The sequence below is a fragment of the Mustela lutreola genome, chromosome 4 (assembly GCF_030435805.1).
Source record: "Mustela lutreola isolate mMusLut2 chromosome 4, mMusLut2.pri, whole genome shotgun sequence".
NCBI lineage: Eukaryota > Metazoa > Chordata > Mammalia > Carnivora > Mustelidae > Mustela > Mustela lutreola.
In genome coordinates this window covers 39,427,902-39,443,052 of record NC_081293.1, presented here as the reverse complement: position 1 = coordinate 39,443,052, position 15,151 = coordinate 39,427,902, and the positions used below count along the sequence as shown (strand labels likewise).

The window sequence follows — 15,151 nt, the reverse complement described above, 5'->3', positions numbered from 1 at the left end:
TTCAGAGTCCATAGTCTCTCATGGTTCACCTCCCCTTCCAATTTCCCCCAACTCCCTTCTCCTCTCTAACTCCCCATGTCCCTAGCTGGGATTCTTGAGTTACTTCTGTGTCCTTTATATAACCCCATTTTCTACACTTGTGAACTCGAGAACCAAAAATTGAGCACATCAGTGCCTGAAATATATTAGTGACTTCTATGTTCTTAGAATAAAGACCCAAATTCTTTTTTTTTTTTTTTTAAAGATTTATTTATTTATTTGTTTGACACAGAGAGATTACAAGTAGGCAGAGAGGCAGGCAGAGAGAGAGAGGAGGAAGCAGGCTCCCTGCTGAGCAGAGAGCCCGATGCGGGACTCGATCCCAGGACCCTGAGACCATGACCTGAGCCGAAGGCAGCGGCTTAACCCACTGAGCCACCCAGGCGCCCAAGACCCAAATTCTTAATAATTCTTCCTAGTAAGGCCCCTGTGATTTAGCCCCCACCAATTTCTCCAGTCTCAAATTGCATGGTTTCCCCCTGCTTTCTGAAATTTGCTCACATTGACTTTCTTTTAGTATTCCCAGCCTGTTTCTTTCTCCTTAATACCCAGTGGTTTTTCAGATGCGTACTTCGTCATTACTTCCTGAAAGAAGCCTTCCCTGATGTATTCTTGTCTAAGTCAGTACCATTCCTCTTCCTACCATATACATTTCTTTCATGGTATGTACCACAATATTATTTTGATATTTCTGTGATCATTTGAATTGCATAAGATGGCAAGTCCATCAGAGTAGGAATTGCCCTCCTGTCTGTCTATCCTTGTTCCCAAGCATTGCAGAGAGAAGCCCTTAGTATTTGTTGAATGATTAAAAAAAAAAACTTTAAGGATGTGCTAAGTCTTTTTAGTGACCTAGTAATATTAAGTGATATTATTGCCTTTTTTGCCTTGTATTTGGGTTGACTTAAAAATTGAAAGCAGGAGCTCCTGGGTGGCACAGTCAGTTAAGCATCTGACTCTTGATTTCAGCTCAGGTCCTAATCTCAAGATTGTAAGATCCAGCCTTGCATTGGGATTCAGAGTCTGCTTGTGACTCTCGTTCCCTCTTCTTCTGCCCCTCCCCCCCAAGCTCTCTCTCTCTCTCTTTATTATGTTAGTTACCATACAGTATATCATTAGTTTTTGATGTAGTGTTCCATGATTCAGTGCTCTATGTAATACATGTCCTCCTTAATACCCATTGCCAGGCTAACCCATCCCCTACCCGCTTCTCCTCTAAAACCCTCAATTTGTTTCCCGGAGTCCATAGTCTCTCATGGTTTGTCTTCCTCTCTGAGCCTACCCCTTTAATTTCCCCCTTCCTTCTCCTAATGTCCTCCGTGCAATCTCTTATGTTCCACAAATAAGTGAAACCATATGATAATTGACTTTCTCTGCTTGAAAGTCTCCTAATCTCCTCCAGTTCCATCCATGTTGATCCAAAAGTTGGGTATTCATCTTTTCTGATGGCTGAGTAACACTCCATTGTATATATGGACCATATCTTCTTTATCCATTTGTCTGCTGAAGGGCATCTTGGCTCTTTCCGCAGTTTGGCTTTGTGGACATTTCTGCTATGTCATTGGGGTACACATATGACCCTTCTTTTCACTATATCTGTATCTTTGGGGTAAATACCCAGTAGTGCAATTTCTAGGTCATAGAGTAGCTCTATTTTTAATTTTTTGAGGAACCTCCACACTGCTTCCCAAAGTGGCTGCTCCAACTTGCATTCCCACCAACAGTGTAAGAGAGTTCCCCTTTCTCCACATCCTCTCCAACATTTGTTGTTTCTTGCCTTGTTAATTTTTGCCATTCTAACTGGTGTAAGGTGGTATCTCAATGTGGTTTTGATTTGAATTTCCATGATGGCTAATGATGAACATTTTTTTCATGTGTTTGCTCGCCATTTGTATGCATTGGAGAAGTGTGTGTTCATGTCTTCTGTCCACTTTTTTAAAAAATTTTATTTATTTATTTTTCAGAGAGAGAGAGAGATCACAAGTAGGCCAAGAGGCAGGCAGAGGCAGAGGGAGAAGCAGCTTCCTTGCCGAGCAAGGAGCCGGATGTGGGACTTGATTCCAGGACGCTGGGATCATGACCGAAGGCAGCCACTTAACCAACTGAGCCACCCAGGCACCCCTTCTGTCCATTTTTTGACTTGATTATCTGTTTTTTGGGTGTTGAGTTTGAGAAGTTCTTTATAGATCTTGTATGTCAGCCTTTTGTCTGTAGTGTCATTTACAAATATCTTCTCCCATTCCATAGGTTGCCTCTTTGTCTTGTTGACTGCTTCCTTTGCTGTGCAAAAGCTTTTTATCTTGATGAAGTCCCAAAAGTTCATTTTCACTTTTGTTTCCCATGCTTTTGGAGACATGTCTGGAAAGAAGTTCCTGAGACCGATGTCAAAAGAGGTTACTGCCTATGTTCTCCTAGGATTTTGATGGATTCCTGTCTCACACTGAGGTCTTTCATCCATTTTGAGTTTATCTTTGTGTATGGTTTAAGAGAATGGTCAGTTTCATTCATCTGAATGTGGCTGTCCAATTTTCCCAGCAACAATTATTGAAGAGACTGTCTTTTTTCCCACTGTATATTTTTTCCTGCTTTGTCGAAGATTATTTGACCACAGAGTTGCAGGTCCATATTTGGACTCTCTACTCTGTTCCACTGATCTATGTCTCTGTGTTTGTGCCAGTACCATGCTATCTTGGAGATCATAGCTTTGTAATATAGCTTGAAATCAGGCAACATGATGCCCCCAGTTTTTTCTTTTTCAACATTTCCTTAGTGATTCGGGGTCTTTTCTGGTTCCATACAAATTTTAGGATTGTTTGTTTCAGCACTTTGAAAAATGCCGATAGTATTTTGATCAGGATGGCATCGAAAGTGTAGATTGCTCTGGGCAGCATAGACATTTTAACAATGTTTATTCTTCCAATCTATGAGCATGGAATGTTTTTTCCATTATTTTGTGTCTTGGGTTTCTATCTTTTATAGATGGTTGTTAACTAGGGAGCAGAATAGTTATTACTTGGGGGCAAGAAGCTGAGTTTTGTGCTTTTTCTTCCTAATTTGGTCAGAGGTTTCCTGTCACGGTATCCTCCATCTTGGATCTGTCTGGTTTGATCTGGCTTCTTGCGGAGTGCTGCCAGGACAAGTCTCTAACTTCCTGATAGCTGGCCAGGACCACCTCACATTGGCCTCCAGAGGTTAGGGGTTCAATGTATAAATTTTGGGGAGACACAATTCAGACCATAATAGATTCTATATATTGCTGTGGTAACTAACAGATTAACTTTTATTCCTCATCCATGCAAAATTCAGTGAGCCAAGCAACTTCCCAGGGTAGCTACCTGATGAGGCAATTCAGGCTAATTCCATTGTATGATTTTGCCAATGTAACGTGTATTCTTTAGGGTTGCTGCAGCAGGGGAGAGAGGGCTAGAGGGTTGCCCATTGTCTTTTCATTGACTTTGTGTAGAAGTGTATATACATTCTGCTCACAACCCATTGGTTAGAGCTAGTCATATGGCTTTACCCAATTGCCAGAGTTAGGGGGGTGGTGGGGAATGGATATTCAATGAGTTGTGAATGTCTGCCACAAATGGTATTAAGGGCTAAGAACAAAAGCCAAACACAATAGAGTGACACAGATAGGAGCTGTTTTAGAAAGGGTGGTCTGAGACCTCCACTATGAGAAAGTTACATTTATGTAAAGTCACAAAGGAAGAGAGGAAATGGGGGAAGTGTTCTAAGCCTGAGGAAACCAAGAAATAGCAAGGAAGTCTGGCAGCTAGAACAAAGCAAGTAAGGGGGAAAACAGGAAATAAGGAACTACATTATGAAAGACTTGATAGGTATGAACTTTGGATTTAATCTGAATTGGGATGATATTGGAGGTTTACATAATTGGACTTAAGTTTTAAAAAATCAGTTTGGTGACTGTGTAGAAAAACATTGGAGGAGGCAACGATGAAAACCAGGAGGCAGATAATCATCATCATTATCATCATATCATCATTCATAGGAATTCATAAGGCTGGGCTGGGATGTGGCACTCCTGGATGGTTTTTATCCTCTTCTCAAACCACCAACACCCCGCTCCCTGTCTTCACTCTCAACTTCTTATTTTATTAAACTGGGAACAATTGGAAAAGAAAAAAATTTTTTTTGACTCCATAGTGAGTCAACTCTATACTGACTCCATACTGAGTGAAAAACCCCACATGGGGCCCCAATCCCAGGACTCTGAGATCATGACCGGAGCTGAAATTGAGTCAGATGCTTAACTGATCGAGTGACCCAGGCACCCTGGAAAAGAAATTCTATATGCATCTAACAACAAACATACCAAACTGTATCTGTGCCTTTCCACTCCCCTTGCTCATCTATCTATGGATGACCCTTCCAGCTAACTCAAGGATTTCCTTCCTATGTTTGTCACTCTCCTGCATTGATATTTTCTCATCACTGAACCACTTCTATATTAGTGTATAAATATTTAAACAAAATACCTAACCCCCACATCTCTGGCCTGCTGTTGTTCCCTTCCCCTGTTTGTCTTTGCAGCAAAAGGAAATCTGCTTCCTGTCACCATATTCTATCTCTGCAATATGGCTTGTATCCCTACCACTTTATCTTAATTGCTCTGTTCTCAAGTTCTCAAAGATCTCTCAATTGCTAAATCCAAAGGTCACTTCTCATTTTACTCAACTTCTCAGCAGCAAATGAAATGACACACTGAGGCACTTCCTTCTCCCTAGAAAGTTTTCTTCACTTAGCCTTTAGAACTCTATTTCATTTTTCTCCTCTTAACTTAAGCTGTTACTGCTGTTTTCTTGGCTAGTCTCCCCATCTCCAAAGTGCTACATGAGCAGCCTTTGGATCTTTAATTTCCCCTGCAATTATGCAATTCATGTCCTTGGTCAGCAACTTTCAGTGATTTTCAAACTGTAATACCATACTGTTCTGTTACTCTGTCAAATCAGTTGAGTTGGGAGAAGTTTTAAAAAAATAGAACAGAATAAAGTGGAAAGGAAAGGAAATAGTGAATTATAGAGGGTAGGTTTGCTTTTTGAAACTTTTAAGTCATCGTAGATTTGCTTTTTGAAACTTTTAAGTTATCGACATGTGTTTGTTCAGTATGAAAAATGTATTTTGTATCCTGGGTTGACATCAGAAGGTATGAAAGTTGCTTTTCTGTGTGATGTCATCCAATCTTGTAGCCCTAGATACTACCGACCAATCAATTCATGTCTCTGTAGCTCTCCTCAGAATTCTAGTGTCTTCTGTGCAGTTGCTAACTGTACACCTCTATTTGGACGGCTAATAGGCATGTCAAATTTAGCATGTCCAAAATCAAATTCTTGATTTTTTTTTTCCTGCCAGCCTGCACATACCCTTTTTTGACTTTAAAAATGTAAGTCAGTTATTTTACCACAAAAGTGAATTTATTTGGGAATAGCAGAGAATTGCAATTCAGGAGAAACAAGGTTTAGCAAAAACTTTAGGCTCGTCTTAGAAAAGAGGAACATTATTTTATGGAGATGAAGGAGGAAGTGGGTTTTTTTTTTTTTTTTTTTTTTTTTTAAACAGAAGTCCATTGGAGAAAAGCAAGAATTCAGGGCGATGAGGTCCCCCACCCCGACACCAAGATTTTATTTATTTATTTATTTGACAGACAGAGATCACAAGTAAGCAGAGAGGCAGGTAGAGAGAGGTGGGGAAGCACACTCCCTGCTGAGCAGAGAGCTGGTGCAGGGCTCAAAGGACCCTGAGATCTTGACCTGAGCAGAAAGCAGAGGCTTTGACCCACTGAGCCACCCAAGCACCCCAGTGATGAGGGTTTCTTATTGGCTGAATTGTTGGCATAGTTTCATATAGGAGATATGCTGTACATCTTTTCCTATTGGGACCTGTAATTGATAATTCTTTCCTGTTACGTGTTTTTCTGTCAGGGTAATAGGTAATTCTTCCAGTTATTGATGAGTGGTATGGCACAAGAGCTCCCTCTTCTGGCCTCCCAACTCCATTTTAAAGATTTTTTTTTTTTTTTTTTTTAAATTTATTTATTTGACAGAGATCACAGGTAGGCAGAGAGGCTGGGGTGGGGGGAAGTAGGCTCTGGGATGAGCAGAGAGCCCCATGTGGGGCTCCATTCCAGGACCCTGAGATCATGACCTGATCCAAAGGCAGAGGCTTAACCCACTGAGCCACCCAGGTGCCCCATCCCAACTCCATTTTAGTGAGGTTTCCCTTTATTAATTTTCACACCCTTCTCCATCTAAGTAAATGACAGTCCATTCCTTTGGTTGTACAGGCCAAAAACCTTAGAGTCATCCTTCACTCCTTTAACAAATACCTCTAATCAATCTGAATATCCTATTGGCTCTACTTTTGAAATATGAAAAATACTAAGTGAAGCAAGAGTGTCATTTAGCATAGCATAGGAAGGCCAAAATCAAGAGAATAAACAGATATAGTGAAACCACATTTTGATGGTTATCAATAAAAAGGAAAAGATGTTTAGTCAGGAGATGTAAATACGAGGCTGGCTTTACCACATCATAGCTTTGTTATGATGATTGGTTAAGAGGTGATTATTCACCTCTTTCTCTGTTTGCAAGTGTCCTGTTATTCCTTGTGTTCATCACTCTAGGGAGAACTCTAGTATACGCACTGTGTTGGATGATATGCTGTTATAGAGTCATATGTAATTATAGCAATAATTATAGTATATCTTGTCCTACTTACCAATGCATTTTGTTTGCAGTGAAACCCTAACTGAAAAACTAGATATGTTCAGCCATTTGGTGGTGACTTCTTTCTTTCCCACAAACACTAGGAGAGGGCAGGCAATTTTCCTATGTGGGCTGAGGCAGTGGACAGGTAGTATACTAGGAGTCGCCATCACCACAAACATAATGCGGAATTAACCTGCTGCCATATGGCCAATACTCGCCTTGGAGTGAAGACCTGGTCATCCGTGAGAAATTCCCTTATTGGTAGCCTTCCATTCGAAATGCAAAGATTTTTTTGTGGCTGTGCTAAGTTTCCTTGCTGGCAATGCTCAACTCCAGTCCAGGTGGCAAGAGTCCAGACCCGGGTCCTGAACCCATTCAAGCTGTCAGTTGCGTTTCCCTCAGGACACTGACCTCCTATATCACTACCTCTTGCTAAAGGTCATATATGGTTAATATTTATTGAGCACTGTATGTATTGGGCACTTTAAAGTGCTAGGCCAGCATTATTTCATTTCATCTTGAAACTATTCAGTAGCTACTATCTTTCTTTTAGGTGGATGAAGAGATTCAGAAATGTGAAGTAAATTGCCTAGATAGAAATGGCTGAGCCAGGACTCATCCTAGCATTGTCTCCATGAGTACAGCCTAACTTACAGATCCCTCTAGATATCTAAAGGGACTTTTCCACTTCTTACAGATCCACAAGCCATAGATAAGCCAACTTTTTTGCTTCTCAGGCATGGTCGAGGCATAAGGTATAGCAGTGAAAGATACTCTCCCTGCCTTCATGGAACATCTGCTGCCAGGAGCAGCAGAAAAAGTCAAGCAGGTTGTGGCAACTAGCCTTGTAACCTATTTTCTATAGTAAAAGATGAGTATGGAGAAAAATCACTATTTTCTTCTCTTTGTAGTGTTGCATTTTAGGTGTGTTAATGAAGAGGATGATTGACTTTGCATTGACTGGAAGGATATTTTAAGCCCACTGTTTTGACTCTGTCAGTTTGCTCTTAGCCATGTATGCAACATGATCAGGATTGTATGAAAGAATTAATTATGCAATAGATCATTCCTGAACAATTCTGGAATATTTGAAGGAATTGGGTCACAATTCTTATTAATTTGCAAAAAATAGTACATATTATCAGGTTTTTATGCAATTTATAATGACTATTATGGGAGAAATTGGCAGTGGCTGAAACTTTACTTCTGTAAAGTCTGATGGAGGAAAATGACTTGTTAGAAATAGTTACTAAAAACAAGTGTCGGCTATAATAAGTAAAGTTTGATGTGAACAAAACCTGAATGCTGAATCAAATATATTTTTTAAAGATTTTATTTATTCATTTGACTGACAGAGATCACAAGCAGGCAGAGAGGCAGACAGACAGAGAGAGGAGCAGAAAGCAGGCTCCCCGCTAAGCAGAGAGCCAGGCGCGGGGCTCCATCCAGACCCCGGGACCATGACCCGAGCTGAAGGCAGACGCTTTAACCCACTGAGACACTCAGGTGCCCCCTGAATCAAATATTTATTTAGGTATGTTTGTATTTACAGATGCAAAAACTAATTCTCATGAAAATGATAATAAAATATAATTTAAAATAGAAGTTGGAAGTCCCATAAGCCTTTTTCACACCCATTCTAGGATGGGGGTCAGGATGGGGTAGGCTGTGGCATAGCCATTCATTCCAGATTAGGGAGTGAAAGGAAACAAATATTCCTTAAGGTAAACAAACACTCCGTCTTCGTTTGCTAGTCTTAGGTTAAGAAGTATTTCCATTTTTTTTTCTCCAAGTTCAACATCAGAATACCTGACCGAATTCCCTTCTCCTTTCAAAGCACTAATAATATAAGCGGTCGAGCCCAGGGCTCACAAAGGGACGGTGGGAAACAGGAACGGTGTCTCCCCTTCCGCGTCCTGACCGCGTACGCCCCGCGGGCCTCGCCAAGACCAGGGAAGCAGAAGCTGCTGCAGCCACCACAGCCTCCGCGGCTCCTCTTCGACCCCTTAGCTTGCCCGTCGTTGCCAGGCAACACCTCCACAACCTCCGCCCGCGGGAGAACACGTGACGCGCATGTCACGTGATGGGGCCATGGCGTCCTCCCGCGGAGGGGTGTAAACAGGCCCAGTGGCGGCCGAGCTGCGGGCCTGCTGCATCCTGGTGTCCGGCATGCTTCGGGCGGGCCCGGACGGCCCAGCCGCGAGCTCAGCGCCCACCTGAGGTAACCCCTGCGGCCTCGGAACGGGCGTACCTCACGCCGCTTGCAGGAGTTGCTGCCCGCCGCCGACCGGGCCGAGAGAGCCCCCGGCCCCGGCAGGGGGTGTGGCTGCCGGCTGTGCCGCCTGCGACAGGTGGGGTGGGCGGGGGCGGCCGCCGAGGCCAGGGCTCTGCAGCGCCTTGGGTCGCGGCTCTGGCGTGGAGTCGGCGGAAAGGCGGCATCGACCCCGGGTTATGGGCCCTTCTGTTCCGGCTGCTCGAGGCTGCCCCTGGGAACGGGCCGAGCCCGGGGCTGCAGGATCCGTCGGGCGCTTAGGGTGTGGGGCTGCCAGCGTGGAGTCTCGGTTGAAGTGGCCGGCCCACGCGGGCTGTGAGACCTTGGGCAAGTCAGCCTCAGCCGTGGCCCTGGCCCTGGCCCAGGCCTGAGTTTCCACATCTGTAACGAACGTCGGGCTAGGTGATCTGTGAGGAGCTTCCACTTCTGACGTGTGCGGTCTTGAGAAAGACCTGCATACTTTGGAAACTGCCAGAGGGAAAGTTTAGGTAGATACCTGTCTTTTAATTGCTAAGTTCCTGTTTTTAAATTTTTCATCTGACACGATCTGGCTTCTTGTTCACGTGGGTGAAGTTTCTAATAGAAAACTTACTATACAAAGTCATAATGGTTTATGCTGCTGCTCCCCCCGCCCCCAGGTTTTTCTGATGCAACGAAACCTTTCTTAGAACCTCTTCTGAAGCCCAGTTAGTTAGAAAAAAAAAAAAAAAGAAAGAAACTGGAAACCTTTGTCTGCCTCTCTGTCTTCCTGTTCCACTGCAATACCCCAAAGGGCCCCCAGGGATCACAGGTTGAAAAGCACTGTTACACTGTTGAGGAAGTGTTCTGTGTTTGTTAGATTTAATAGGCTCTGGAAGATGAATCTTTTGCTTATGTGGAGTTTTCTATTATTTTTCCTTCAATTTTGTTCGGCCGTGCGTCGTATAGTTAGACAATTGGTATATTTCGCATATAGACGTGGGAAAGGCCCCCAAATTTCCGATGGACCTTTCTGTTTTCCATCTTTGCTTGCGTTCCCGGCCCAAGGGGTGTAAGTGTATGCTTATAATAGACCTAGTGCTCCTTATTAATCTACTCGCTCAGGTATGGAACAGGATGGAAGACTTTTTGTAAGACTTTTATTTAGGCCCAACTGAATGGATTAGGACATTAACTCTGAAAAATATATAAGTAAGTAATATATAAGTAAGAATACATGACTTACATCGATAGAGTCGTGTAATAACATGAACATACTACAAATTTTGAAATTCTGGATTTTGAGAGAACTGGGTTTAGGTGAAGAGGACGTCCTGTTTCATATTGTGGTCTGTAGACCAAAAATTATTAGGATGATTTTTTTTTAAGTTAAGAGAAATTGCTTAGTTTCCTGGTTGTTTTTGAAGATTAGGGTTGATAAGAGATTTACTGAAACTTGAAGTTTGATATTGAAAGAGAAAACCATAGTTTTTTGCAGCTTGTCCACTTGGTGCTTCTGTGAGGTGAGCCAGGATTGGAGGTTGAAAGTACTATGAATGGAACCCAAGGAGATCTATGGAATATGTTTTCTCTTTTCTTTTCCTTTTTTTTTTTTTTTTAAGATTTTATTTATTTGACCGAGAGACCAGAGAGGGAACACAAACAGGGAGGAAGGAGTAGGAGAGGGAGAAGCAGTCTTCCCTCTGAGCAGGGATCCCAATGCGGGCCTTTACCCCAGGACCCTGGGATCATGACCAGACCTGGAGGTAGCCACTTAACAACTGAGCCACCCAGGTACCTCCTTTTCTCTGTTCAAAGTAGACTTACTTCCTTAATCTTTGGTGTAGGTTTAGGTAAGTCACATATTTTCTTTACATCTCAGTTTCTGCTACAAAGTGAGGAAATTGGATTGATTACTACTCAGTTTTTTGGCTTTAGGTTACTAGATAAAATACAGATAACCTAGTTTAAATTTGAATTTTAGATGAATAGTGAAAAAGTTTTTAGTATAAATATTGCATAAGGCATGCATTAGTAAAAAATATCCATTGTTTATCTGAAATTCAAGTTTAACTGGGCTTACTGTATTTTTATTTGCTGAATCTGGTGACCCTACTTCAACATTTTTGTCTTTAAATTAGCTTTAGGAAGGAATTATAGATGCATAGACAGGAAGGAATTTATTCACTCAAGACACCCTATTACCAGCAGTAGTGTCTACTTCTTGAAGAACAGCTCTGTTTCATTTGTGGTTGCACCATGAAGCAATTCCTTTTCTACCATAGGCACATAATGTTTAGGTTTGTACTTTTGGTGGTAAACTATTTTTTAAAATTTTTAAATTAAAAAAAGATTTATTTATTTATTTTAGAGAGAACTTGAGCAAGCACAGGAGGAGGGTGGGGCAGAGGTAGAGGGAGAGAGTGTCTGCTGAGTGTCCATGCTGAGCCTGGAGTCTGACTAGGGACTCCATCTCATGACCCTGAGACCGTGACCTGAGCGGAAACTGGGAGTCAGTTGCTCAACCATCTGTGCCACCAAGGTTCCCTGGTAAACAATTTAAATACCTGAAAGAAAAAAAAAAGTTGCTTAAATTTCTAAAAGTAACAAATTTGGGTCAGGAAATGGTATGTACTATTTTTTTTTCTATAGAAGATGAAACTCTACCTGTCCTCCAGTTATATTATTGACTTTAAGATATGTTCTAAGGTAGTTGACTGTTCTAATGGTAAATAATCTTTCACGAAGTTGTTATACCTATGATTTGGTCCCATGTGAATATGGAAAATAATCAATGTATGCAGTATAAACATTTTATATTTTATTTTACTATTTTTTAAACTCCTAGTGCATGCTGATATATATATTTTAAGATTATTTGTTTATTTATTTGACATACAGAGATCACAAGTAGGCAGAGAGGCAGGCAGAGAGAGAGAAGGAAGCAGGCTCCCTGCTGAGCAGAGAGCCCACTGCGGGGCTCCATCCCAGAACCCTGAGATAATGACCTGAGCCGAAGGCAGAGGCTTTAACCCACTGAGCCACCCAGGCACCCCTAAACATTTTCTATTTTAACCGACCACTGTTCATCTTGTATTTGCTATATCTTGAAGAATTTCAGTATTGAAATTCCTTTCCAAGGGGTATAGTTTTTAATTTTTTATAATTTTTGAGAGTTTTAAAGAAAACTAGGCCAAATCTTTTACTCACGTCTCTCCGAAATTCCCGAATTTTAAAATTCATTCATTCATTCAATAGTCAACAAAAAATTGAGTGTCTTTTATGAGCCAGGCTCTTGTAATCAGTGTTACAGATCTTCAGGTGCTTATCTTTGACAGAGGAGTTAAATCACATGCATTCTAGGGATAATGTGATGAGGGCCTTGAATTAATACAAATACCGTGGAAATTGAGAGGAGAATGAGAACCCATCAGTTGAAAGATTGAATGGCAGAACATCCTAGAGAAGGTGGTATGTAATCTAGATCATTGTGATAAATGTTGGGTCAGGAAGACAAGCTTACAGAAAGGTATGAAGAAGCAGGAAAAGGCAGGGGATCCATATTCTCATTTACACAAAGCATACACTTTTTTGGGTTAAAAGTAATTGATAATATTGTTTATATGTAGTTTTTGGTTCACTAATACTCTTCATCTGCATTAAGTATATTGGAATGAAATTTCTTCAGTGTGTATATTAGAGAGATCTTCAGATGTCAGTGTAGCTCTCTGAAAAAATATTTATGAAATATGTTACACATACCAAAATGTGTAATTTGCATATATAAAGCTTAAAAATAGAATATTATCACACCATTGAAACCTGATTAGACACCCCTTTTCCTTTCCTTTGGAAGTAAGCATGTACTGAATTCTATCATTTCTTTGCTTTTCTTCATAAACTTATTTTATGTGTATACTACTCCCCCAAACATTGTTTACTTTTATATGTTTTTGAACCTTATATAAATGGGATCATACTATGTGTATTTTTTTGAGACTTTTCCACTTAGGTTACAATGTTTCATTCATGTTTTTCCCCCACTAACGTTCCACCCCTGTTTTTACGAAGTTTAAGGATTTCACTGAGGTAAACAGCTAGGATTGGGGTTGCTGCTTGTAGGGTATGGGTATCTGTAATTTCCTAAATATTGCCAAGTTACTTTCTGTTGTGGTTGTGCTGTTTTAGTTTCCTCCCTTCAGTGTATGAGAGTTCCTGTTGCTCTCCTGTCTATATGCTGTCTTTTATTTGGTATGAGCAAATCATATACCTAATAAGAAAAGTCTAGTATCTAGAGCATGTAAAGAAGACTTACAGCTCAACAATAAAAGGAACAGGAACTCATTTTAAAAACAAAGGATTTGAATGGACATTTCTTCAGACAAGATGTACAAATGGCCCATAAGCACCTGAAAAGAAGCTTGATTTCATTAGCCACCAGGGAAATGCAAATGAATACCACAATGAAATAACCATGTCATACCCACAGGGATGGATGTAGTCAAAAAGATAATAGCAAGTGTTGAGGAGTTAGTGGAGAAATGAGAGTCTTCATGCAGTGTTATGAGGAATGCAAGGTGATGGAACTACTTTGGGAAACAGTCTGGTACTTCCTCAAACGGCTGAACATAGGGATTGCAAGTGGCAGAGCAACTATACTCCTAGGTTTATACCCAAAGAAAAATTCAAATATATATTCACACCAAAACTTGTACGCAGATGTTCAGTGTCAATATTCATAATAGCCAAAAAATAGAAACAAATGTATGCCAGTTGATAAATGGATAAATAAAATGTGGTTTGTATATACAGGGAAATATTACTCAGCCATAGAAGGAATAAAGTACAGATTCATGCTACAACATAAATAGATGAACCTTGAAAACATGATGCTAAATGATAAAAGTCACAAAAGGCCACATATTATATGGTTACATTTATACAAAATTTCCAGAATACACAAATGTATACAGTGAGAAAATATGTCAGTGATTGTCTAGAGCTGGGAGTTGGGTTGAGGGTAGATGGGAGATTTGATAATCAGTATTGTTTCTTTTTAGGATGATGAAATGTCCTAAAATTGATTGTGCTGGTGGTTGCACAATTCTGTGAATATGTGAAAAACCTTTGAACTGAACACCTAAGAGAAGGGAGGATATTAAAACAAAACAAAACACACAAAAGGTTGCTATGTTGTGAGCAGCCCTATGCAGAGACCTGTGTGGTGAGGGAGCAAGACTTTCCCATAGCCATCTGAGTGAGCTTAGAAGCAAATTCCTTCTTCCTCCCTTTTATACAGAGCCAAGCCTTTAGATGATCCCATAACCCCGCCAGCAGTTTTGACTGCAGCCTTGTGACAGACCATGAGCCAGAGGTACCCATTTTAGCTGTCTAGATTGCTGACCCATAATAATTGTTAGATAGTAAATGGTCATTGTTTTAAATGAGTCTTGAGGTAATTTGTTATGCACAACAAATAATACATGGGCAGTAGCATTGCATTATGGGTTGCCTTTCATTTGGTGTTATGGAAAGCCATGATGGTTAAATTAATATACTATAATTGACTCTTCGTTTTATTTATCATTTTGTTAACCACGACTCATGACCAAGAGTTAGTAATATATTTCTTGAGATATTCTCTAAATTATTGGGGGTGAAGAGAATTTATGCTTAGAATATTTTCAATTTGTTTTATTATAATTTAAAAATTTTATAATCCTATGTGCTGCATTATGAATCTTTATCAGCCACGGCAGGCCACTTCCAGACCATATAGCAGTACAGACTATTTCTCATATTTTCATGATCTTCTGGTAACTCTTTTATATTTAGAAGTTATGGATGGTATTAATATATTTTAGGCAGATTTATTTTATTATTTATGACTTTAGCATAGCACTTAGAAAATAGTTACTGAGGGAAAAACCACAGTTCCCTACAGCCTCATTCTATTGAAACCATATGAAAGGAAGGTAAAGTTTTCTTTTCTTTGCCTTTGAATATTTCTGTATTTCAGTTGAAGAAAGATTGACTCTGTGGATAAGAAACTTGTGGGTTTTGAAATTTGATTTTTAAAATGAAGACATGTTTAAAAAGGTTTTAAGGATTCTCTTTGTCCTTTATTTTTTCTATCTTTTAAAAAGTATAAAAGATG

At 40.4% G+C, this 15,151-nt stretch overlaps 1 protein-coding gene across 5 annotated transcripts in view; it reads left to right on the top strand.

Annotated features, from left to right (window-relative positions):
• The first annotated feature begins 8,829 nt into the window (after positions 1 to 8,829).
• Positions 8,830 to 15,151, top strand: part of MARCHF8 (membrane associated ring-CH-type finger 8) — a 135,537-nt gene continuing 129,215 nt past the window's right edge. For 3 of the 5 annotated variants that reach the window (XM_059169601.1, XM_059169605.1, XM_059169597.1), the window contains exon 1: positions 8,830 to 8,985. The gene's annotated coding sequence lies outside the window, so the exon portion shown is untranslated. The other 2 variants (XM_059169600.1, XM_059169599.1) reach the window with 2 other exon arrangements.